The 24,069-nt window shown below is 43.5% G+C and overlaps 1 protein-coding gene and 1 non-coding gene across 3 annotated transcripts in view; both read right to left on the reverse strand.

Moving 5' to 3' along the window:
* The window catches only part of CAMK1D (calcium/calmodulin dependent protein kinase ID), a 428,556-nt gene that overhangs the window by 340,015 nt on the left and 64,472 nt on the right, over positions 1-24,069 (reverse strand). The window lies entirely within an intron of this gene.
* Positions 10,384-10,508, reverse strand: LOC118022034. Its single transcript, XR_004682366.1, has one exon. It is a non-coding gene; the product is annotated as a U6atac minor spliceosomal RNA (small nuclear RNA).

Below are 24,069 nucleotides of genomic sequence, written 5' to 3' on the forward strand. Positions count from 1 at the left end.
CCTCTAGAGTTGGTATGAGGGGTAAAGGAACCCATGTCTGTAAATATGCTCAGTGTCTTGCGCCTAATAAGGACCATGGAAGTCCTAGCTGTTGTTACCCTTCTGCTCTGCAAGGGACTTCGTGGTGTGGACACAGCCTGCTTTCTCCCAGGGCAACTTCCGACCTTGCTTTCTGCATGGTGCATTTTCACGAACACGCCACACTGTGAATGCCTCCAGCCTCCGCATGTGCTGTTCCTTCTGCCTGCACGTCCCCTTCCCTCTGCCCCACACTGGCCTCGCAAACGCTTTAAGGGGTGTCACTTCACCACTGATGGCTTTCCTGACTCCTGCACGGACTTATGCCCACTTTCCTGGGTTTCTGTTGACCCTTGCGACCCCTACCCTGGCTACTTCCCAGCTTCCCTGACTCCCCAGGTAATGAGCATCAGGCTCATTCACTGTGCATATCACTGTGCACTGAGCCTCGAGCAACGGGCCTGGCATACTCACGAATGAATGAACGAGTGAACGAATGCTGTGCAGTCAAAGTGTGAGACTGAGCCCAGGAATGAAGGGAGGAAGGAAGGAGACAGGTGGAGCAGCTGTGGAGGAAAAGGGGTGCACTCAGGAGAGAGGAGGAGAAGCAAGGGTTTTAATCACAGGAGGGAAAGAATCAAAGGACACAGGGATGCTGTGTACAGGCCACGGAGGCTCACAGGTCTCACCAGGGCCCAAACCATCAATGCATTTGACAAATTTAGACCCAGAGAGACCAACGATGGGGAAGCGCGTGGACAGCATGTCGTCTATACCTTTACACACCCTCGCACCTCAGTAAAGGGAGTTACACGCCCAAAAGCCCAAAGAGGCTGCATCTTGACAACGGGGAGGATAAGAAAGGCAGAGACCTCTCACGTTAAATGGGCACTTGCAGTCAAGCTCCAAATTATGCCTTTTCAACGTGTCTGTCCTTGTTCTACACAAGCAATCAAGGAAGAAATCGGAGACCCACCCGGCAAGTGGAGAGGTGGGTGGGGAGCCCAGGCTGTGGGGAGGAGTGCTCCAGCCCTGCGTTTCCTGATTCCCAGGGACTTACAAGCTAAGGGACCTTGGCCAGCAGCCTGGCAGTCAGGTGAGCTCCTGACCTGTGGACCCTCAGGCTTTGGGTGGCTACGCTCTAGTCAAAGAGCCAGGACATGTTTCACATGGTCGGTCACCTGATAGGCAAAGCCAGCCCCATGACAGCCCCTAAAATACAGGTTCGCCATCTTCAATGAGGTGCTGTTTCCTGTTACAAGTCAACAAGAAGAACACATGATCTCGGGCCCAAAAGGGAACGTGACAGAAAATCATAAAGGCAGCTGGCCTGCCCGTGTACGGAACATACTGATGCAGGCCGGGGCTAACTTCCCAGGAGGAGCCAGCCTGCTCCCCACAGCCTGCAGTGGGCTTACCCAAGAGCAGACTCCGTGATCAGTGAACGGCCACTCAGTCCCCAGCTTTGGATCGATACTGGCAAATGAGAAAGACTAAAAATAAACATAGGAAAACACACATGGAGGAAAAAGAGGAGGGGTAGGGAGCAGAGAGAGATGAGAGGATGCTTATGGCACTCTGACTTTGGGAAGGCAAGTGGGACCCCCCCCTCCCTGACCCACACACACGCTGGGGCCCCGGTCAGTATAGAGGTGGGGGCACACTGGGTCATGGTGCACACTTCAAGCTAGGACTGGGTTTCCTGGGATTCAAAAGGCATATACAGTATTGGGGGGAAGATTTACAATATGAGAAAATGCCCAGGATATGTCATTTAATGACAACTGCAAGAAACAATACACAATAGGAAAGTAATTGTGTTAACTATGCATAGAAAAAGCCTGGAAAATATATTTTTATAACTTAACAGTGGTTATGTCAGAGGATGAGAGCCAATTTTCATATTCTTCTTCAAGTCTTTATCACATAAGGGGTGGGGGGAAGCACACTTTCTTACATTTACAAAGCAAGCCTCCATGTACTATATAGAGAGTCAAAGTTTTCAAAAGCATTCGAGAAAGTAATCATAAAATCTGGGAGGCAAGTGTAGCCCTCAAGGCTAGCTGTATTTATATAATAATGGACATTCTGCAATAATGTAAAAAAACTAATTATCTGGTTGCTTACTAATATGTGAACATTTGGAATCATTGAGACATATCTTTGGACCCAAAGAAAAATCCAAAGCAATGAAGCAGAATTTCACCACCCTTTCTTTCTGGTATTCATCCATTTCCTTAAATATCAGAATATGCTCTGAAGAAAATGTTCAATACTTAAAAAAAAAAAAAAAAAAAAGACTAACCTGGTAAACCAAAAAAATGAGAACAGAGAAAAAAAAAATCTGCCAGGAATAACAAGGTTCTGTGAGAACCGATTATATAAAAAGGCTTGAAAGAATAATTGAACATGTGCATTTTCCAAATCCCTTGAAAGGGTCATTTCAACTAAATAGTTCTCCAAGTAAAATAAAACATTATTTTCTCCAGAAGCTGCAAATTTAAAAACTGGATTCTTAAAATCTTATTAAATAATATTATACTATAAGCACGTTTGCCAAAGCATTTTATTATATTAGCTTTTCCTGGAAAAAGTTCTCAGGGTTCCCACATCGTAAGCAGTTGTTATGTAGTTATTTGTTTAAGAACTAGTAATTCCTGTGAAAGGTGTGTCTTTTATTTTCCAGATCTATAGCAGAAGGTGGCCAACCAAATAAGGGAATATTATGCAAATGTTGCCTTTCTTGGCCAGGGCCCAGCCAAAGCAGTGACGTAATTCCAGCAGCCTGCCCATCGCTAAGGGAAGGCCTGGCTCGGAGTTAAGAGTTAACTGTGAGTTAGTTACTTATACAGGCTGAAACCCAGAGGCTTTTAAGTCGGACAAGGGGGACTGTGTGTGTGGGGGGGGAACCTCTATCTTCTAACCTAGAAGGCTGGATTCAATTCGGGAGTGTAAAAACGCTGGGTGGTTTTTTTTCTCTCCCTAAATAGAAACAAGGCCATGTTCCCACTTCAGAGAAGCTCCTTCGGCTCAGTGGGACCCTGGGCTTCAAGGGTCCCAGAAACATAACGGGCTCCTGCCTTCCGCACCACTCTCCTCTCCTCACCCCGCCTCCTCAGTATCAGGGGAGCTTCGGGTCCTCATTCCCTGGAAATGTCTCCCTAGGGAGAAGTTGACTTCATTTCCATCAGCATTAATGACCCACCTTTCCAGCACGATGCTGTGCGGGCTGCACAATGCCGATGAGATTTGGTTAAGAGACTGCTAAATCATGAATAAAAAGGGCACCACCAGCCCTCCAATACCTCATTATTTGCTCGCCTGAATCCAATAAGAAAAACAACTACACGAAAGGAAAGAAGGACAAAGACAGGCTAATTCTCAAGGCTTCTGGAAATTCTGGTTCGGAAGGCGGCGGGTGTGGTCTGGGATTTGGCTGCAGACCAGACTTAGGGCCCCTGTAAGCCTAAACCATGGCACGTGTTCCTGCCGCGTGGCTGGAGCAGGGAGGTCACAGTGGTCAGGGCACCCACCAGTGGCTGCCTCAGCCGTGGAAATGGCAGGACAACCCTCCGTCCTTGCCTCTGGGCTGCCAAACAGACTGTGCTCAGCCCCAAGCCTGCCACCCTGGGAAACCTCTCCTCCCCCACGGGGGACCCCCTCGTCGTCCCACACTCAGCTCTGCTCTGCAGCTGGAAACCAGCCTCGCCCCAACAGTTTCACCAAGTTCTGGGTCCACCTTTGCCACAGGAGCCTACAATCTGGCTTTTTGTTTTTTCTCTCCAATCTTACTTCACCATTTTAAAAGCACTTTTCTAAAAAAATATTTGAAGAGGGACGCCTGGGTGGCTCAGTCGGTTGAGCATCCAACTCTTGATTTTGGCTCAGGTCATGATCTCAGGGTCATGGGATGGAGCCCCATGATGGGCTCTGCGCTCAGTGTGGAGTCTGCTTGAGATTCTCTCTCTCCCTCTCCCTCTGCCCCACCCTTGCACCTCCCCCCTGCTCACACATGCGCGCGCGCGCTCTCTCTCTCTCTCTCTCTCTCAAAATAAATAAATACATCTTTTTTTTTTTAAGATTTTATTTATTTATTTGACAGAGAGAAACACAGTGAGAGAGGGAACACAAGCAGGGGGAGTTGGAGAAGGAGAAACAGGCTTCCCGCAGAGCAGGGAGCCCGATGCGGGGCTCGATCCCAGGACCCCAGGGATCATGACCTGAGCCGAAGGCAGACACTTAACGACTGAGCCACCCAGGTGCCCCAATAAATACATCTTTTTAAAAATATTTGAACAAAATCAGCAGATCATAGAAATGATATGGGTGGACTGTATCAATATCAACATCCTGGTTGTGATATTGTGTTATATTTTTTTTTTAAGATTTATTTATTTATTTGAGAGAGCGAGAATGAGAGAGAGAGAGTACATGAGAGGGGGGAGGGTTAGAGGGAGAAGCAGTCTCCCTGCCGAGCAGGGAGCCTGATGCGGGACTCGATCCCGGGTCTCCAGGATCATGACCTGAGCCGAAGGCAGTCGCCTAACCAACTGAGCCACCCAGGTGCCCCTGTGTTATATTTTTGTCAGAAAAATTTTCCCTTCTTTGGAGCTATCATAGTGACCATCCTGTAACTCAGAAGGGCCAAAGGCACAGTCCCAGACACAGAGTCTTCTCAAAGGGCAGAGGTTTAAGAGACCGACAATCCTCCTTAGTATATTTAGAGCTGGTTGTACTTACCAAAGTATTTCTAATCCATTAACTCATTTGCTCCTTATAATACTTGTCAATACTTTTGTATAAAGAAACAAAAGCTAACTCAAATATTTGTTAATTCTTGGTCACTCAGGAATTGATGATTCACGATTATGTTAGCCTTTTCTGGGCCTCCTCCTATCTTGCAGGACATTTTACCATCTTCCTACCAGTGGATAGGTAGTAGTCTGAGAGATAGAGAATGAGTCTTGAGTCAGAGAGGTGAGGTTAGAACCCAGCTCTATGACTCAGTAGGTGGCCCTGCGTTAACCTCCCTGAACCTCTGTCTCTTCATCTGGAACAGGGAGGTAACACCCACATTGCAGAGCTGAAGCAGTGATTAAATGAGACACCTCGATAGAACATGTGGTGATTGCTCACAATGTTAGCTCTTCTGTCAAAAGTTGTTTTTAAAATAAGATTGGTTCCATAGAAACAAGAAGAAACAACCGAAGTGAAAATTTTCGATTATCAAAGAATTTATATTATCTACAAGAATCCCTGAGTTCATGGGCAATCGAGGATCATCTATAATTAGTAGCTGCTACAGAAATGCCCAGATGAGCAGGAGGATTTCTTTTTTATTTTCATTTATCTGAGTAAAGAAATGTTGTCCCATTATCTTACCTTTCAATAAGAAATCCACTATTAAAGCTCTGCATGTAACTAAAGTCCACAGAACACTAAGTACAAGTGTGTTCTCATCAGATTTCCACATTTTAGCTGTACACGCAAACGCAGAATTTAGGAATGATGACTCCCCGCCCGATGTCCAGAATGACTGGGGCACAGGTGTGTTTTTCAATCTAACCTGCTTAAGAGAATGGCCTTATAAACCATACATAAGTGGCCAAATTCCAAAGAATATCAAACATGACAAAACATATTTGGGGTGAATATATTGACCACTCCCTTCTGCCTTGTCCAACACAAGCCACTAACACTAAACTTCTCAAACCATAGTACGTGGGCCTGGAAGTAGGTGGAGCCACAAGGTTACAATGGCACATCTTCCTAGAACATCGGTGTTCCTCAATGGGAGTCCGTGAGACACCCAGAGTCGCCCGAGTTCATGTGTTCACCACTCTCTGCACTTGAGAGTACTCAGGGGAAGCCTGAAAAGCACTATTGAGGGGCACCTGACTGGCTCAGGTGGGAGAGCATGCAACTCTTGATCTCAGGGCTGTGAGTTCAAGCCCCATGTTGGGCGTGGAGCCTACTGAAAGAAAGGAAGGAAGGAAGGAAGGAAGGGAGGGAGGAAGGAGTGAGGGAGTGAGGGAGGGAGAAAGGGAGGGAGGAAGGAAAACACAGCACTATTGAGGGTGAGGGAAAATACCAATTTACTGAACACCTATCTGCCAAGGCCTGTGCTAGATGTCTGCACATCAATCATCTTAATTTCTCACTTAGTCGTTCAACAATCATGGGAAGAAGACAGGGAACAGCCAGTGAGCTTTATTACTGTTTTGAGATACATTTTAACCAGGCTTTCAGAACCCAGCTCAGCGTTAATATCACATCCTTCAAGTCATGGGCCCTAGGTTGGGGTGGGGGGGGAAGACACTAGGAACTTGGTAGTGAAAACACCAGCAGCAACCTCAGACATGAAAACATCGGTTGATATATATACAAAATGTGCTGGTGGGTTATGAATTTTGTTTACTTAAAAAGAGCAACTTCTGAATATAAACATATGACTGAATTTACTAATAAATACTAATAACTACCCACATGTGATACATTTATATACATATAATATTTTGTTAAAAACCTCTTAAAGGCGCACCTGGGTGGCTCAGTCATTCAGCGTCTGACTTCAGCTCAGGTTGTGATCTGGAGGTCCTGGGATGGAGCCTCCGCCTCCCAGCAGGAAGTCGGCTGCTCCCTCTCCCTCTTCTTCTCCCCCAGCCCCTCCCTCCACTTGTGCTCTCTCTCTCAAATAAATAAATAAAATCTTAAAAACAAAAAACGAAAACCTTCTTAGTGCTTATTTTGTTTCCCTAACCTAATCAGGCAAGAAATAACTTTGCTCCTGCCACAAATTTCAGCCACTGTTTGCTCAACAGAATTTGGCCAAGAGATGAGCCTTCTTTGGTGTAGTGTATACCACTTCTCCCCAGCCCACCCAGATTGTTCCTTGTCCATGTCACTGCTAAGTGTTGCCCTCTGAGTCTTCTCACCAACATGAAAGGAACCTATTACTGCAACTGGTTAGAAATAAAAGCTCCTTGACTCAAGTTGGCCTGTTGAGCCTGTTGGGCCTGTCCTCCAATCCATCGCCTGTTGAATAACACACACGACACAGAAATTGCCTGTCATGAACACCAATACAATATACAAATATCAGCTATTTTTGTTGTCCTCGTGACTATCGTATTTTACACCCATTCTGTTGGACTGCCTTGGGACTCCCACAAATATGGTCAAATGCCCAGCAGCAGTTTAAAAAACTCTTAACATGTGTCTGGTTGGCCACTTGGATGTCTTCTTTGGAAAAATGTCTGTTCATGTCTTGGATGGGTCAGCCTGGTGATGGCTATTAAAGAGGGCACATATTGAATGGAGCACTGGGTGTTATACACAAACAATGAATCATGGAACACTACATCAAATAAATAAATAAATAAATAAATAAAATAAACTCCAGTCTTCATTACAAAAAAAAAACCTCTTAACAGGCCAGACATAACAAATTGTCAATTCGGTAAAATATGAAAAATTTATTTGCCATGAAATTAAAAGAATTTGGGCTTTGGCGGAACACTAAAACTGTTTGAAACATACACTCGTCTTCCTTCGCTGACTCAGCAAGGAGCCAGGGATCATGCTGTGTGCAGAAGACAGAAGAAGTGTTGGCTGAGAATATTCGCGCAAAGTGGACACCAGAGAACAGTTTACTGTGTGGTTAGAAAACGGAGCTGCTTCCAAGAAAAGCAATTCTTTGGTTTCTATGATAGGCAACAAACTTCTTCCCCCAAAGCTGCCGTGGCAAAGCAACGCAGTCTCCCCCGGTGTGGCTAGTCTTCTATTAGAAGCCTGTAGGGGCCACAGTCGTAGGGGAAGAACACCCCCAAAATTATGAGGGATTTCACAGGCTGCTGCACCGCTTTTGGATACGCTTACTCTACAAACATCCCCCTAAACGGCAAAAGGCATCAGAGAATTTGCTCCATCGTCCGTTCTCACCTTTGCATCCCTGTGGTTCTTATTTCCTCTCTGGAAATGAACTTCTGAAAGAAAACACAACCCAGCGTGAGCACCAGATGTAGACCCTCTCGGTGCCCAGATTCCTTGCATCACGCTTGCGCAAAGCCTTGGACACTGCGAACGGTCACACCATCAGGGAGCGGCTCCGGTGACTCCCACAGCCAGGCCCAGCGATGTCACACGTTCCTGCAAGGCCAGGACAGACAGCAGAGTGGAAGAGCTCACCTACCAGGAAGCAGAGATCACATCCTCCTGAGTTCGCCCGGAGATTCCAAGAGAGAACAGCTCTGACAAAGTCCCCAGATGGCCAGTCCTCCCAGATGACCCAAGTCTCTTAAGCAGTGGGCAAGAGGAAAACACACTGGCAAGTCTCCATGGCCATTACATTTCTGTGCATCCCCTAGGATGACAGAGGATCCCTGGGACCCCTGAGCGTTTCCTTACTATTCTACAGAGAACACTTTATTGGGATTATAAAGTAAGGATCTGCATTACTCTGCATTTTTTTTTTTAACTTAAAACTGACTTCTGGTGCTTTCTTCACTAAATCACAAACCTACGATTGTTTGTGAATATGCTGGCTCCAGATAGATCTGTATTTTGGTCTTTGGTTGCCAGGAAAATTCCAGACTCCCAACTCTGGCTGCCAGTCTCCGTGTTTTTATTCCATCAAATCTGAGCAAGACTTAAGCGGTCGGAGAAGTGGAGATGCGAGAAGCACATTGACCGTCACAATTTCCTACGGCCTCTGATCTCTGTTTCTCCAGTTTCACCAAAACTTAATGGAACCGAAAGGCAGAGAGGAAAAAATAAAGATCTCTCCCTTTAAAAAATCATGTCATTGTTGAAATTTTAAAAAATAACCGTATTAATAATTCATCTGATTCAGAAACGGTGAAAGAGAAATCTGCCAGTTAAAAGACCAGAATGAGAAAAAAAAATAAACAAAGGAGAAATGTTGCAAATATCTACATCATCTACCGTGGGAACATCTCTACAGTATTTTCAGAAAATAACTGCCTTGAAGATACGTGGAACATGAGTACTATGTTGGGGGGTGTGCGTGTTTCAATTTGCTATAACTAATACGTCACAGTAAAGGGACGATTTACATTTAACCACTTTCTGAGTGGAAAAAAATAACAGACTTGTCAGAGTAATATTTTTTCTGTTTAATAACCTATGGTTATAGTCACAAATCATAGCAATAACATGATCCCAAATCCAGCCCCACTGTTGTGAAGACAAACTATAATGGTCAAATCAACTTTTGATTTATTCACCTAAATTCTGGTCTCCTACCAATACAGTAGTAGATTGGGGTACAGTGACTGCTAAAATGTGTTTCTTTATTTGAAACTTAACTGAAGGGATAATGAGATTATGTAAAATGACATCCTGATCGCTGTAGCCAAAGAATGAAAGTGAGAATTTACCCCACTTTATTATCCTATGGCGAGAATATTATACACAAACTCAGCTCAGACACGCAGGAATACAGATCAGCAGTTAACCTCCCTCCTGACCTCAGTGGGAACTGCTCTCACCTCCTTCCCCGGGGCCCAGAAGCATAAGCCTTCTCCCCCTCGCTCATCATCTCCTTGTTGTCTGTCCCTTCAAGCAGCTCCATGAAAGCTTGGACCCTAAGGCTCCCACGGGCAGCACCTAAAATAGTGCCTGGCACATCACACAGGCAGACTGGTTCAGTAAGCCCCTGTGATTGAATGACTGAACTTGAGAGCTTCTGAGAAAGGAAATGGAGTGGATGACCTCACCCTTTCATGATGCATTCAACCGGCTTCCCTCTGCCACGGGCTCTTGGTCTAGTTCAATGTCAAGTGGCATGCCCAGACAGATTCACTTTTGTCGGTGGGTTGTCTTTGGCAGAATTCCAAAAGTCAACACAGTATAAAAAGATACATGCAGACGGAGCCATTCCTACACCTACTCCCAACCCCTACGTTCCCCACTGACTGCTACAGATCCGCGTCTGTAGTCGTTTCTCGTTTATCTTTCCAGTGTTTCCCTATGCAAATATAAGCAAATTCCCCTACATATCTCCAGATCCCCACCTTTCTTACATAAAGATACCATAGTCAATACACCAGTCTCCAGCTTGTTTCTTTCACGCGGCAATGTACCTGGACACCATTCCACATCAGAACACACATCATCACTCTCTTTTAACAACCACACGGCACCCACTGCACAAGGACGGCATCATTCAACCACTCCCTCACAGACTGCCCTACATCTGGTTGCTCCTGGTGCTCTGGTGTTACACGCAAACCTTCAATGCTGCCCTTGTGTAGGTGTCACCTAGGTATGCGTGCAGGTGTGTGTGTGGGGGGAAGACTCCCAGAACAGGACATCTGTAATGTTGGTTTACACTGTACGGTTGTTAAGAAATATTGTTAGGTGCCGTGGTGGTGATAGCTTCAATGTGCGTGTGTGTTACAGGGCACCAGAATATTTTTCCATTCTCGTCAAGGGGAGTGCTAACCTGATTCTTCACTTTCATGAAACACAGACCCTTTGAAATTTTAAATCAGTGCAGCATCCCAGTGGTAGCCGGAGTTCAGTTTCCCTATTCTACTTCCATCCATCAGTTTTCTAGGCTAACAGATTTTCCCACTAGTAACCTATTAGAGGAAAACAGGCCCTCTAAAAAAGCCTTGAAAGCCTAGTTAATATGGGTGGAATTAAATTTTTATAAGAGTATTCAGGGATTCTAAATCAGCAGCAAATACTTTCTTTTCATCACAATACCCAAAATGACATGGAAAGAAAAACATAAATGAATATTTAAAAACCTTATTCATTCCAATGCAGGGACCCCCAAAAGTAGTTGATATTCTGAGTTTTTTTAGTAATTCATGACTTTTTTTTCACAGTGACAACCTAAAATTAGAAAATGATGCCTATTTGCAGAATTAATGAAAAGGTCTTTTTCCCACCCTTCCAGAGAAGGCATGAGGAAACAACATACTTTCACATGAGAATCTCGGCTCTCAGGAAGCTGACCCTCTGACTTAGAATATTTATTACAGTCAAGGAGCACAAAAGCAGTGATCTCCTTTTGTTCCAACATATACTTTGCTAAATACAAACATACTAGACTCTATTCCCTTGTTTGATACAGTTTTGTATGATCCATTTAATATACTTCAAAACCATGTGTTATGAACAATATGATGTTCTCTCTGTATTTGTGACTATAAACCAATTCTAGGGACAGTTAGTTACCTTAATCAATAACTCACCAAGACATGTTCAAGAATGTTTTTAGCTACTTTATTCACAATAGCCTCAAACTGGAAATAATAAAATGTCTACCAAGTATAGAATGGGTATCTAAATTTCATACAATGGAACACTACAGATCAATGGGAAAAAATGAACAATTTATACAACATGAAGGAAACTCACAAAACTTACGTATGATTCCATTATATGAAATTCAAACCAGCAAAACTAATTCGTGGTGACAGAGGTCAGAACGGTGATTACCTTCGAGAAGGAAGGGCATTATTCTGACTGAGGAAAAGGGTCCCAGAGAGCTTTCAAAGGTGCTGGAAATGTTCTACATCTTGATCTAGGGGGTCCTTAGATAGGTTAAAAAATTCTGAAATTTGTTATCTTTACTATATATAAATTATATCTCAGCATCCTGAGCTGGTCCTTACTCCAGGAACAGCCAACTAGAACAGCTCCTGTTATCTATATTTGAGTAATATTAGCTCCGCTGCTGACTAGCAAAATGAATGTGAGGAATGATTTTTTTTCTTGGTGAAATCAGAGGTTAATTAGCACGATGAGCGTTAAGAATGGGGTACAGAACAGGGGCGCCTGGGTGACTCAGTCGTTAAGCGCCTGCCTTCGGCTCAGGTCATGCTCCCAGGGTCCTGGGATCGAGCCCCGCATCGGGCTCCCTGCTTCTCAGGAGGCCTGCCTCTCCCTCTCCCACTCCCCCTGCTTGTGTTCCCTCTCTCACTGTGTCTCTGTCAAATAAATAAATAAAATCTTAAAAAAAAAAAAAAAAAGAATGGGGTAAAACAGTTTAGATAGTCTCTATCCTTGAACCAACAGGGTACAAGACTCCATCCGACAAGGCCCAGGGCCTGTACCCTTAGACTTGATCCCAAAATGGTCCAGGCATTGGTTTGGAGGATTTCTGGGCTGCCTGATGCCTATCATAATGGAAATGGAATCCTGCTTTTGGAATATTGGCAACTTTGCTTCAAGAGAAGCTTTCATCCTAAGTGGTGGTCAGAGCACCTAAGAGGACACAGAGCGGGAACTTCAGGTGACAGAATGGAACGTATGGACTAGATTCTGCCTGACTGCTAATACCCATTTGTTTAAGAAGTGTCTTGATGCTGAATTTGTTCGGAAACTTGCTGTCATTTAAGCTGGTCATGAGGCTGTAAGAGAATAGCTAATCCTCGCTCAACTACAACTTTCCGGTGGCTACCATCCCCTACCCCAAAAAACTTAAGAGTATGCATGACCAGTCTGGCTTAGCCCTATTGTCAGCAAGTCTGGAGACTGTTAGAGCATGAAAATGTGCACACATGCATGTTGGAGGGTGATACGTTTCCTTATGAACAAAATGAAGAATGGAACCAGAGGTGAGAAAAGTTGTATAAATGGGTATATGACAGCACAGCAACACCCAGAGAAAGATGCCAACCAGGGGGAAGTTTCCAGCAGCACCCACAGCTCTTGGAGGCTTGTACAGAGAAATAGAAGATATGATCGTATTTGTGAATGACCCAAAATTAAACGAGATGAAAGACTCAGAATTCTAAAAGGTCTTGACAGGCTGATTTGGTAAACTCCATCTAACAATATTAAATATACAATTTAGGTGCACAAAAATTAACAACTCAGAACAAAAAGGACAAGGATCAATGACAAAATCCATTATACTCGTTACATTTAAAACTTTAGGGGTTTTGGATAACAAGTTCAGGTTCAATGTGAATTGGAAATATGTTATGGTCACCAAAAATGTAATGCATATATTACATTTAAAAAAAAAAGTTTACTTTGAAAAGATGTAATGCAAACAGATACTTGTTCATCTATGTTCATATCAGCATTAGTCACAAAAACCAAAAGGGAGAAGCAACCTAAGGGTCCACTGACAGATGAATTGGATAAACAAAATGGGACATATCCTTGGGGGCACCTGGATATCGGTTAAGCATCTGCCTTTGGCTCTGGTCATGATCCCAGGGTCCTGGGGTTGGGCTCCCTGCTCGGCAGGGGTCTGCTTTTCCCTCTCCCTCTGCCCCTCCCCCTATTTGTGCTGTCTCTCTCTCTCTCTCTCAAATAAATAAATAAATATCTTTTTAAAAAATGGGACATATCCATACAATGGAATATTCATCTCCCTCCATGAGGGGATTGCTGGTCACCTGTGAAAGGAAAAGTCTCCCAAAACATGTTCTGCCTCAAGTCCCCAATGTCTCTACCCTGGTTCCTGGTACATCAAGTTCCCAATGTCTCTGCCCTGGTTCCTGGCACGCTCTGGGGCAAAAGGTCTGTCAGTCAGAGGAGCTGACTTCCTGGACACTCAGGGCATGGGCACCCTTTCAGAGAAGCCCGGAATTCCTCTAGGTAATAAATATTTCAGAAAGCCTTGGCTCTCCATCCCACTTCCTCTCTGCTCCCTCCCCAACACACACACACACACACACACACACACACACGCACACACATCCATCCTGAATCTCTGCCTCCCAAATGCAAACAGTTGACTGGTATATTCATTCATGCAATAAATATTCAGAGTTTAGGGGAAATTTTGAAGTTGAATTTTTTTTTAAATATTTATCTATTCAGGGAGTGTGTATCTCATGAATGACAATATTTATTGAACAATACTATTATCAGAACTTATCTCATTTCTCTCTCTCCTAAAATAAATTAGTCTATGAAGCTGACACAGAGGGAAGGAGCCCACAAGGCACCCACAATGCTGGGGAATGCCAGGTCCCAAGAAGAAGATTACTGTAAGGGGGAAGAATCATTCACGCTCTTGGTGTCCCTTTCTCTGTGGCTGTTCCTCCCTGTGTCCCCTCCCACCTCCTCCTCCACAGGGCAGGAGGGGGGACTTGCCTGGCTGGCCGGGAGGAATGGGAAGGCTGGAAGCTCAGCCCCTTCTCCCTCTGTCCCTTGGAAACCTGCTGGAAGCCCACCTAAGGTTTTGTCACATATCACAGCCTCCAATTTAGCTTTTATCAGAAATAGTTATTACTTTGGTCTCCACCTGCCTGACCCCTCAACCCTAGTTCTCAACTGGTTCAGAGCACCGGTGGGAAGAGCATGTTCCTAATCAGCCCTCATACCTCACACACATAACAAGGTGGTCCCAGGCAGGTTTGTGGGTGGAAGGCTAAGAGGCTGGGAAGTGGCTTCACAGGGACACCTGCACGATGACAAGAATGTGCCAACAGGCCAGTGATCTCTGAGGCTGGAGGACCCAAGATCCCCTAGGCTGTCACTATAGGACTTTTTCACTCTTTCGTTCTGGAACAATGGGACTTCCCCTGGACAGGTAACCTGAGAGACCCAGCATTCAGTCTCTCTGAAGAAAATACCAGAGTCTCAGATAACAAAACAAAATGAAATCAGAAGGACTGCCCAAGTCCTCCTTGTAATTGTTAATGGCACTGAACGTTTATGGAGCACAAAAAATGTAAGCCACTCTTGGGCCTAAAACTCTTTCTGGCAAGTGCACAACCTACCTAACGCTGGGTCTGCCCAACCCAGTGTGACATGCGCTCCCCACCTGTCTTGACTGATCCCATGAGCCAAGCAATTTCCACATTTCCATCTCATCGTGCTAGAGAGCCATAGTTGATGTCTATATATTTTGGGTCCTCCTTGTCCAAGAACAAGAGAGAAATGAACAGCATTAGAGCTGCACTTGGTTAAAGGTATTAAAACATGAACACTGAGCCTTAGAGACCACTTAGTACTACCCCTCATTCCCCACACAAAGCAACTGCACTAACATAAAGTAAATGCGGTGTCCGACCTACCCATACCTGGGGAAGCCTGAACATGAACTGGATATGAGAGGATATTAAAGACATATTATTAATTGTGTTAGTTATGATAATGTTATTTTGGTTACCTGGGGAAATTTCTTTCTTTCCTTCCTTCCTTTCTTGGGGGGAATGGAGGGGACGGAAGGCCATATTATACTAGGGGTGGAATGTCAAGATATCTTTTTTTAAGTTGAGATATAATTGACATATAACACTGTGAACATTTAAGGTGTACAATGTGTTTATTTGGTGCCCCCCTAGAGTCAGCTAACGCCTCCACTGGTGTTACCATTTCTTTTTTGTGCTCAGAACATTTATGATCTAGTCTCTCAGGAACTTTCAAGTATATAATACAGTGTGTTAACTCTATTCACCATGCTGTGCATTAGATTCCCCAGAACTTATTCACCTTCTCACTGTAAGTTTGTACCCTTTGACCAAGATCTCCCCAATTCTCCCACCCTCTGTCCCTGGTAACCACCACTCTACACCCTGCGTCTACAAGTTTGGCTTTTTTAGATTCCACATGTAAGTTGTATCATACATTATTTGTCTTTCTCTGTCTGACTTATCTCACTTAACATAATGCCCTAGAGGTCCATCCATGTGGTCACATATGGCAAGATTTCCTTCTTTCTCATGGCTGAATAATATTCCATTGAACGTACAAACCACACCTTATATATCCAATCATATGTTGACACTTCGGTGGTTTCCATGTCTTGGCTATTGTGAAATTGTGCAATAAAATATCTTTAATTTACTTTAAAATATCTTAGCATTTTTTACAAATGGAGTGAATGAATGAATGAATGAATGAATGAATAGCTGGTCTGACCCAGAGGACACACAGCTAGTTAGTGGTGGGCTGGTTAATAGTCCAGCATCCTTCCTCTAATGTTTTACAAAAGACCATTTGCAAAATTTTATATCCTCTACACCAGAGCAGCTACTCAAGGTGACTGTAGCCATGTAGAGGGCCATTCAGGCTCTGCCCACTCAGCTTTGGAGGGGCCCTACAGGCTCCCAATCAGTGTGACAAACTGAGTTTGATAAAAAAAAAAAAAAAAGTTGCTAGGTTGGCCTTCTTCTCTGATCCAAACAGCCAAGTAATGGCCACATAGTCATTAAACATTTGCCTGGGTGGACATTTGTTCCAACTTTCTAAGACCACATCAGTGTACCAAGAAACTCAATTCTTTCATAATGTAATAACATGATCTAAAAGAATTAGTGTATAATCACATATAATAACCATGAACTGCTTATTAGGTACCAGGGACTATTCTAAGCATTTGACAAGAATGATCTCAGTTAATCACCACAACCTCCAAGAGATTATTGTCTCCATGATGTAGATGAAGTAGGGGCACAGAGAGTTTAAGAAACTTGCCACACCCACAGAGCCCTGAGGGACAGAGTCAGCATTTTGGATGACTCTGCCATACGTTCTCCTTAAGGCCACATACCATTTCCTCATAGTCACACCTAATGGGAGAAATGGTCCAGGGATAATTCTTTCTCATTGCTATCTTTAAAAATACTACAGAAGAATTGGGGCACCTGGATGGCTCAGTCAATTAGGCGTCTGACTCTTAATTTTGGCTTAGGTCATGATCTCATGGGTCATGGGACTGAGCCCCGCTTCGGGCTCCACGCTCAGCAGAGTCTGCTTGTCCTTCTGCTGCTCTTCCCCCCACCCAACTTGCATTCTCTCTCACTCTCTCTCTATCAAATAAATAAATAAATCTTTAAAAAAAATAACTACACAAGATTAAAAAACAAAAGTAAAAGAGAAAAATTAAATCTGCCCTATAGGCCAAAAAAAAAAGTCTGACTTCAGAAAAATCTTTCACTGTGTTTTCCCCAATAAAATTCAAATTATTTACATGCTGTTTAACTCTCTTCCTCAAACAAACCTGGACAAGAAGTCCAGGGAGCTCTGCAATTTCTCCTCTAGAAAACTACCTGGAGGCTGCCCAGTGGGCAGCAGAGGCCTCAGGCTGCCCATTCAGCCTCTCATAGTGAAGTGATAGAAAGTCACTCCCTTGAAGGGTTCTGGGTGACTTTCTGCAGAAAAATCTTCACACACACTCACAGGAAATAAAGGAGAATGCAGTCAACCTTCCAATACCTTCACTATCTCTCAGAACTGACAATAACTTTGAATGAATCAATTCCTTCTTTAATGTTGTGCCATCAAAGCGAAAATAAGACAAAAGACCAAGAAAGTCAGATTCAAACAACGAATCCTAGAAAGGGGGAGGCGTCTTAGGATGAACTGGGGAAACCCCCACCTTGGGGTGGTACTCAGCCCTGTTCCGGAGCCCCTCCCTCCATTAGTCCAATTATCCCAACAGGAATAAATGAAGGGTGGCTCCTGTCATCACAGAAGTCGGAATTCTCAACAGAAGTCAAAGTCAAATGAAGATACAGCATAGGTAGCATCTGAAGGCATGGAGGGAAGGAAAGCCTAAAAACCAGATCAACACCAACCGAGTGGTCTGATTCCGAAGGGTTCAGGGATTACTGGCATGGAGGTTGCCACAAAGGGCTTTGATTACAAGAAGAGAAAGGATTTATATCATGGTTACTATCCCTACTGGAAAAAAAGCCAAGCTTCCTCAAATATAAGCAGGCTGAATGATGAAGTTAATAATTGAGGCCAGGAAGCCATATTTCCTATTGCAATAGAAATGAATACTGCTATCTGCGAAGGACAAGAGCCTCTCCCACAGAGGAACTTCTTGTTCCTCCCCTAAATTTATTATCGTGAAAACTAGTATTTGACATTCGCTAAATGCCAACAACATGCCCATATCTGCTATTATGACTACATCATTACTTTACCTCTGAACTGACTTTCTAAACATTGTTAACTTCGTCCTGGACAACAAAAGGCAGGCATGAAGATAATAAGGAAGGCAATTAAGAGTTATGCTAACAATAAAAATAAAGTAGTGATAATAATTTTCTGCTTTGTCCAGGCATGGTTTATGACTTTGACATTAAAAAGACTGGGAAGCTTTTTTCTTGTTGTGACTACTGCAGACAAGGCAGATGTGGTAATTACAAATGGCTAAAGGCAAATTAGGAAAAGAAAAGATCCTGGGACAGTCTCCTGTCTAAAACTGTGTTAACAGGGCACCTGGGTGGCTCAGTTGGTTAAGCAACTGCCTTCGGCTCAGGTCATGATCCTGGAGTCCCTGGATCGAGTCCTGCATCTGGCTCCCTGCTCAGCGGGGAGCCTGCTTCCCCTCTGACCCTCCCCCCTCTCATGTCTCTCTCATTCTCTCTGTCTCAAATAAATAAATAAAATCTTTTAAAAAAAAATAAATAAATAAAAATAAAATAAAACTGTGTTAACATTGTAAGACGATGCTACTTGGAATACCCAAAGGAAAATCTGTCTACTCTGCAGCCCAATCATGTCTCCCCCTTTCTGGGCCATATTTCTTGAGCTCTGCATCTCACACTCAGGACAGCGAGGCTGACATGGAAGCCAGCCGAATAACAAGAGGAAGGAAGCTGAAGGAAGGACGCCACAGGAAGCCAAAACAAAAATGGCAGAAACAGAGCTAGGTCTAACTCAACTCTGGTCATGAAGAGTTCAAACTCCCTGGGTGGTTTCCTTCCAGAACTCTCATGTTGTCTCATTTTGTGTATTTTTGTCCTCCAAGTCTCCGATTCCAGGGGTATGGACGTTTCCCTGGTTGTTCTCATGCCCGACTACCTGAACACAACACACGGTTCGTGCCTCCAGGAAGGCAATTACAGTACTATATTGTAACTACTAATTCCTATGCTTGTCTGCCCCCTCTCCTGCCATTGCCGGGTCCTCAAAATGCGAGCGACATCACTCATCCACCTGGCACACAGTGGGCATCCATCATCTCTGCCCCATAAGCAGTGAGCAGATCTTATAAACAGACAATTCCTGAGAAGACTTTCTGCTCATAAATGCCCTTCCTCCTGAAGCCAAAGTTTCACTATTGAGGGTTAATGGCTTTGGCTCTGTTGTCCAGAGTCCTTAAGAAAATAGATCTCTTTGAAAGGAGTGTCCCTGTTTTCTCAACTGCTGTGAGCTAATATATAAAGGGAATAAAAGAAACTGGCTCAGAATCGAAGGGAAGTATTAGAGAAGAGAGAAACAGGGAGGAGAAGAGGAAAGAGTAAAGAACTGAGAGGAAAGGGAAAGGTGGAAAGGAGGCAAAGTCATACCCCGCCTTCCTCAGAGTTTTGCCCGGAATCTGCCATCACCACCTTCTCTCCCCACAGAACGGTGGACGCCTCCAAGTATACTCGCTTCTAAGGAGCTTCTCCTTGCAAATGAAATGGAGGGAGCAGGTTTTCACTCTTCCCAAAATGCTCAACAATGGCTGAACATTCCTTTTTGATCTTTTCCTTGTTGTAAAAGAAAACAAAGGAAGAGAAAAGGACTCCACATATAACCTTCCGCAATCTAAAAGAACAGAATGGGGGCGCCTGGGTGGCTCGGTCGTTAAGCGTCTGCCTTCGGCTCAGGTCATGATCCCAGGGTCCTGGGATTGAGCCCCACATCAGGCTCCCTGCTTGGCGGGAAGCCTGCTTCTCCCTCTCCCACTCCCCCTGCTTGTGTTCCCTCTCTCACTGTGTCTCTCTCTGTCAAATAAATAAATAAAACCTTTTTTTTAAATAAATAAATAAATAAATAAAAATAAATAAAAGAACAGAATGGGGGTGCCTGGCTGGCTCTGTTGGTGGAGCATGTGACTCTTGATCTTGGGGCTGTGAGTTCGAGCCCCACGTTGGGTGTAGAGATTACTTAAAACTAAAATCTTTAAAATAAATGAATGAAAAGGGGCACCTGGGTAGCTCAGTCATTAAGCATCTGCCTTGGGCTTGGTTCATGATCCCGGGGTCCTGGGATCGAGCACCGCATCGGGCTCCCTGCTCAGCGGGAAGCCTGCTTCTCCCTCTCCCGCTCCCCCTGCTTGTGTTCCCTCTCTCACTGTGTCTTTCTCTGTCAAATAAATAAAATCTTTAAAAAAATAAAAAAATAAAAAATCAATAAAATGAATGAATGAATGAATGAAAAGAGCAGAATGATTAGACTTTACCCATACGAAAACCCTGAAGGTGAATATTCAAGGTCTGGGATGGCAGCTACAAGGGTGACTAAAACCGGAAGGGCTTTGCAGGTCCATTTGAATTAAACTATTAGCAGAATGAAGTTCCATTTTTGTATGACATTTAAGAGGAACCAAAGTTAGTTTTTTGTTTCTTTGTTGGTTTGTTTTATTTTTTTAAGTAATCTCTACACTCAACATGGGGTTCTAATTCACGATTCTGAGATCAAGAGTCAGATGCTCTTCCAACTGAGCCAGCCAGGCGCCCCAGGAACCAAAGTTTTAAGGAAAGCAAACTACTAGTTAAGACTCCTGTGATAATTCTTTGAGCCTTTGGTTTAAATTTTATGGAGTTTTGGTCCATCCTAATTCCTTAATAAGACCTGAAGAATTATTACTTGCTGCATTTTTATGCCATCAGAGAGATACTCCTTCATAAATTTAAAAATAAGTTGTGAACTTGCATTTTTTTTTCACCTTTGTGTGCAAGAAAATTCATTTTATACAATTTCCAAACCATTCTGTGTTCTGGAGACTTTACTGAGATGGACTTTTATCAAGTGCTTCTTAGGCTATAGGGAGGTTTTCATTCCCATCTTTGAGTAGAATATATAAAGTTTAGACTGAGAGGCAAAAAAAGAGTTTGGTTCTTGTCACACAAATTAAACAAACAACAACAACAAAACATATATATGAATGAATCCAAAAGGGCCAAGAATGGCAGGAGGAAAAAAAGGTCAAGCAACAGACATACTAGTTCATAAATGCCAGGTGACCCAAAAGCAATTCTTCTAAGGAGCTGCAAGAGATTGAACCCCAGGGCAGCCCCAGCTCCACTTGTTCCCAGATTTAAAGAGATGTTTCTACCAGAAAGCAACACAAATCAGGCCACCACATTCTTTCCCATTTTTTTGAGAAAGACAAAATCTCGTCAGCGTCTCTGGTGACAAAGACACAGCAGAAGAAACAAAGTAAGTCCTCGCCCCCTTCTCAGGACTCCGGACCCATCAGATTCAAGTGCAAACCACTCAGGAGGGCAGCTCCGCAGCCTGTTCACCTAGCAGATGTTCACACTGACCATGCTAACGGAAGGGGGGAGGAAGAAAAGTAAGAGCCAATATCCACAGTCATTATCACAACGAAGCCCTAAAATGCAGGCAAATAATAAAACAGAACATTTCTGTCCTATCAATCCAATCTCCATAGCTCAACTAAATGGTGATAAAGCTTCCTGCAAACATAAAGGGATGTACATTCACAGAATAATTTTGAAAACGTGTGGCTCTCGCTCTCTGGTCTTCAGTCAATAAATGCACCATAGACGAACATTTTCAATAAATATTAAACCACAATAGACAACCATTCTGGTCTCTGAGACACACGCAGTGTTTTTACCCACAGAAAGCACCTGTTGTAATAACTTCAAAAATGAGTTGTGGAAAAGAAAAATAATTTTACCCCATGGTACACAGAACAATAGGCCTCAGACAGTCAGGCATTGGGACTGGGATAATAGCTCCTGGTAGACACAGACAAGAGTGCCTGAGATCTGTCCAGCCCAGACTACGGTCTCCCACACACCAAGAGAGCATGGCTCCATTATAATAACTGAGCGCGGAAGATGGGAAAGAATCCTGCAGCAGAAGGCTGAGGTCTTGGGAAGATACTGCAGAAAGCCAAAATCAAATAGAAGTATTATGTCTTTCTAAAAAAAAAAAAATATATATATATATATATATATATATATATATATATATATATATAACATACTGCTATCCAAGGGTGTGGTTTGTATTCGGTGTCCAAAGGCAAGCTTCTTTACTTGTTGCTATTAAACTAGTTAAAACTATTAACTATTCACTACCTGGTAGAATGGAGTCAGGCAGGAAGGAAAGAGGTAGGCTTCCTCTGTGTTATGGAGAACAAATCTAACACATCTCTACCACAATGCCTCAAACTTCAGAAGGAATGGTGAGAATTTTAAATCTCAGGGTTAATAATCCCTAGCATAAAACCAAAAATGTAGACCCACTACTCCTGGGTGAGAGGTCAGCAACTGTAGGCAAATTTCATTAAAATGTTTAACTCCAAGACGAATGAAATGAATGGAAAATAGGTCACAGCAGACAGGAATGTGCCCACAAGGAAAAGACATGCCCAGGGACTTCTCCTCACAGAATAACCTTTGCTTAGAAAACAGGCTTTTCACTCTGGAAAACAGTATGGAGGTTCCTCAAAAAGTTAAAAATAGAACTACCCTACGACCCAGTAATTGCCCTACTAGTTATTTATCCAAAGGATACAAACATAGTGATTTGAAGGGGCACCTGCACCCCAATGTTTATAGCAGCAATGTCCACAATAGCCAAACTACAGAAAGAGCCCAGATGTCCATTGACAGATGAATGGATAAAGAAGTATATACACACACACACACACACACACATATAATGGAATATTAACCATCAAAAAGGATGAAATCTTGCCATTTGCAATGACATGGATAGAGCTAGAGGGTATTATGCTAAGTGAAATAAGTCAGTCAGAGAAAGACAAATACCATATGATCTCACTCATATGTGGAATTTAAGAAACAAAACAGATGAACATAGGGGAAGGGAAGGAAAAATAAAATAAGATGAAATCAGAGAGGGAGGCAAACCATAAGAGACTCTTAACTATAGGAAACAAACTGAGGGTTGTTGGAGAGGAATGGGTAGAGCGATGGGGTAACTGGGTGATGGGCATTAAGGAGGGCACGTGATGTAATGAGCATTGGGTGTTATATGCAACTGATGAATCGCTAAATTCTACCCCTGAAACTAATAATACACTATATGTTAATTAAATTGAATTTAAATTTAAAAAAAATTTTTTTAAAGAAAACAGGCTTTTCTTAGAAGCTGAGTATGCCATTTAGGAAAGAAACTGAATTAACGTCCTGAAGAATTATACCTTTTTCATCCTTCCAGGTCAGAGAGGACAATAGCCATATACAAAGTTTCATTAGGGAAGAGGACGAACAGGTCATTTACCCGATGTGAAGAAGAGTACCAGAGGTAGACAAAACATGCCACGAGTGGCTCAGAGTGAGGATTCTTTTCCCAGGCATATCTGTGAGCAGTGGTCCAAAATGAAGAGGATGAGGACCGTTACTCAGAGTGAAGGGCCAATGCCCTCAGCCACCAGAATAGCTCTGACACAGAGCGGGCTGTGCAGGAAAGAGGTAACACAGCAAGGCCTGACTCCTATCCTTGCAAAGGCCTCTTACAAGGGTGGCCCTTGGCTGGGATCTGAGAAATTCGACTTGGAAAGCGTTCCCACCACTTTAACTGATGAGAGTGGCTCACTGTCTGTTTATGCAATCCATGTGGTTTATACCCAAGTAGAACAAAAAGGCAGAGAGAGGGAGAATTCACTCTCTCTCCCTGATGATGAGCTGGGACATCGGCCTTCTCCTGTCCTCAGACTGGAATTACAATACTGGCTCTCCTGGGTCTCCCGCTTTCTGACAGCAGATCCTGGGGCCTCTCAGTCTCCATAATGACATGAGCCAATTCTTTATCATAAGTCCCTATCTATCCATCCATCCATCCATCCATCTCCTATTGGTTCTGTTTCTCTGGAGAACCCTAAGATAAGAGTATTACTTAATAGGTTTGAGAATATCACAAGGAATTTAACTCTTTAATTATGAATGAAGATTTGCTAATTTAGGATTTGCTAAATTTTTGCAATCCTCAGGCAGTCACCTGTTAGATGCTATTATCCCTAAAGTCACCAGCCAATTCTGGGCCAGTATTGAAGGCTCACAACTGGTGAGGGAAACAGCCTGGAATATATAAGCCAGCACCCAGACTACTGCATAATTTTCACTGGATCCAGGCCTGCTCCTGGCCCCTGATAATGACAAGACTGGC

Source organism: Mirounga leonina, unplaced genomic scaffold, assembly GCF_011800145.1.
Source record: "Mirounga leonina isolate KUSES-001 unplaced genomic scaffold, KU_Mleo_1.0 Mir_175, whole genome shotgun sequence".
In the NCBI taxonomy this organism is placed as follows: Eukaryota; Metazoa; Chordata; class Mammalia; order Carnivora; family Phocidae; genus Mirounga; species Mirounga leonina.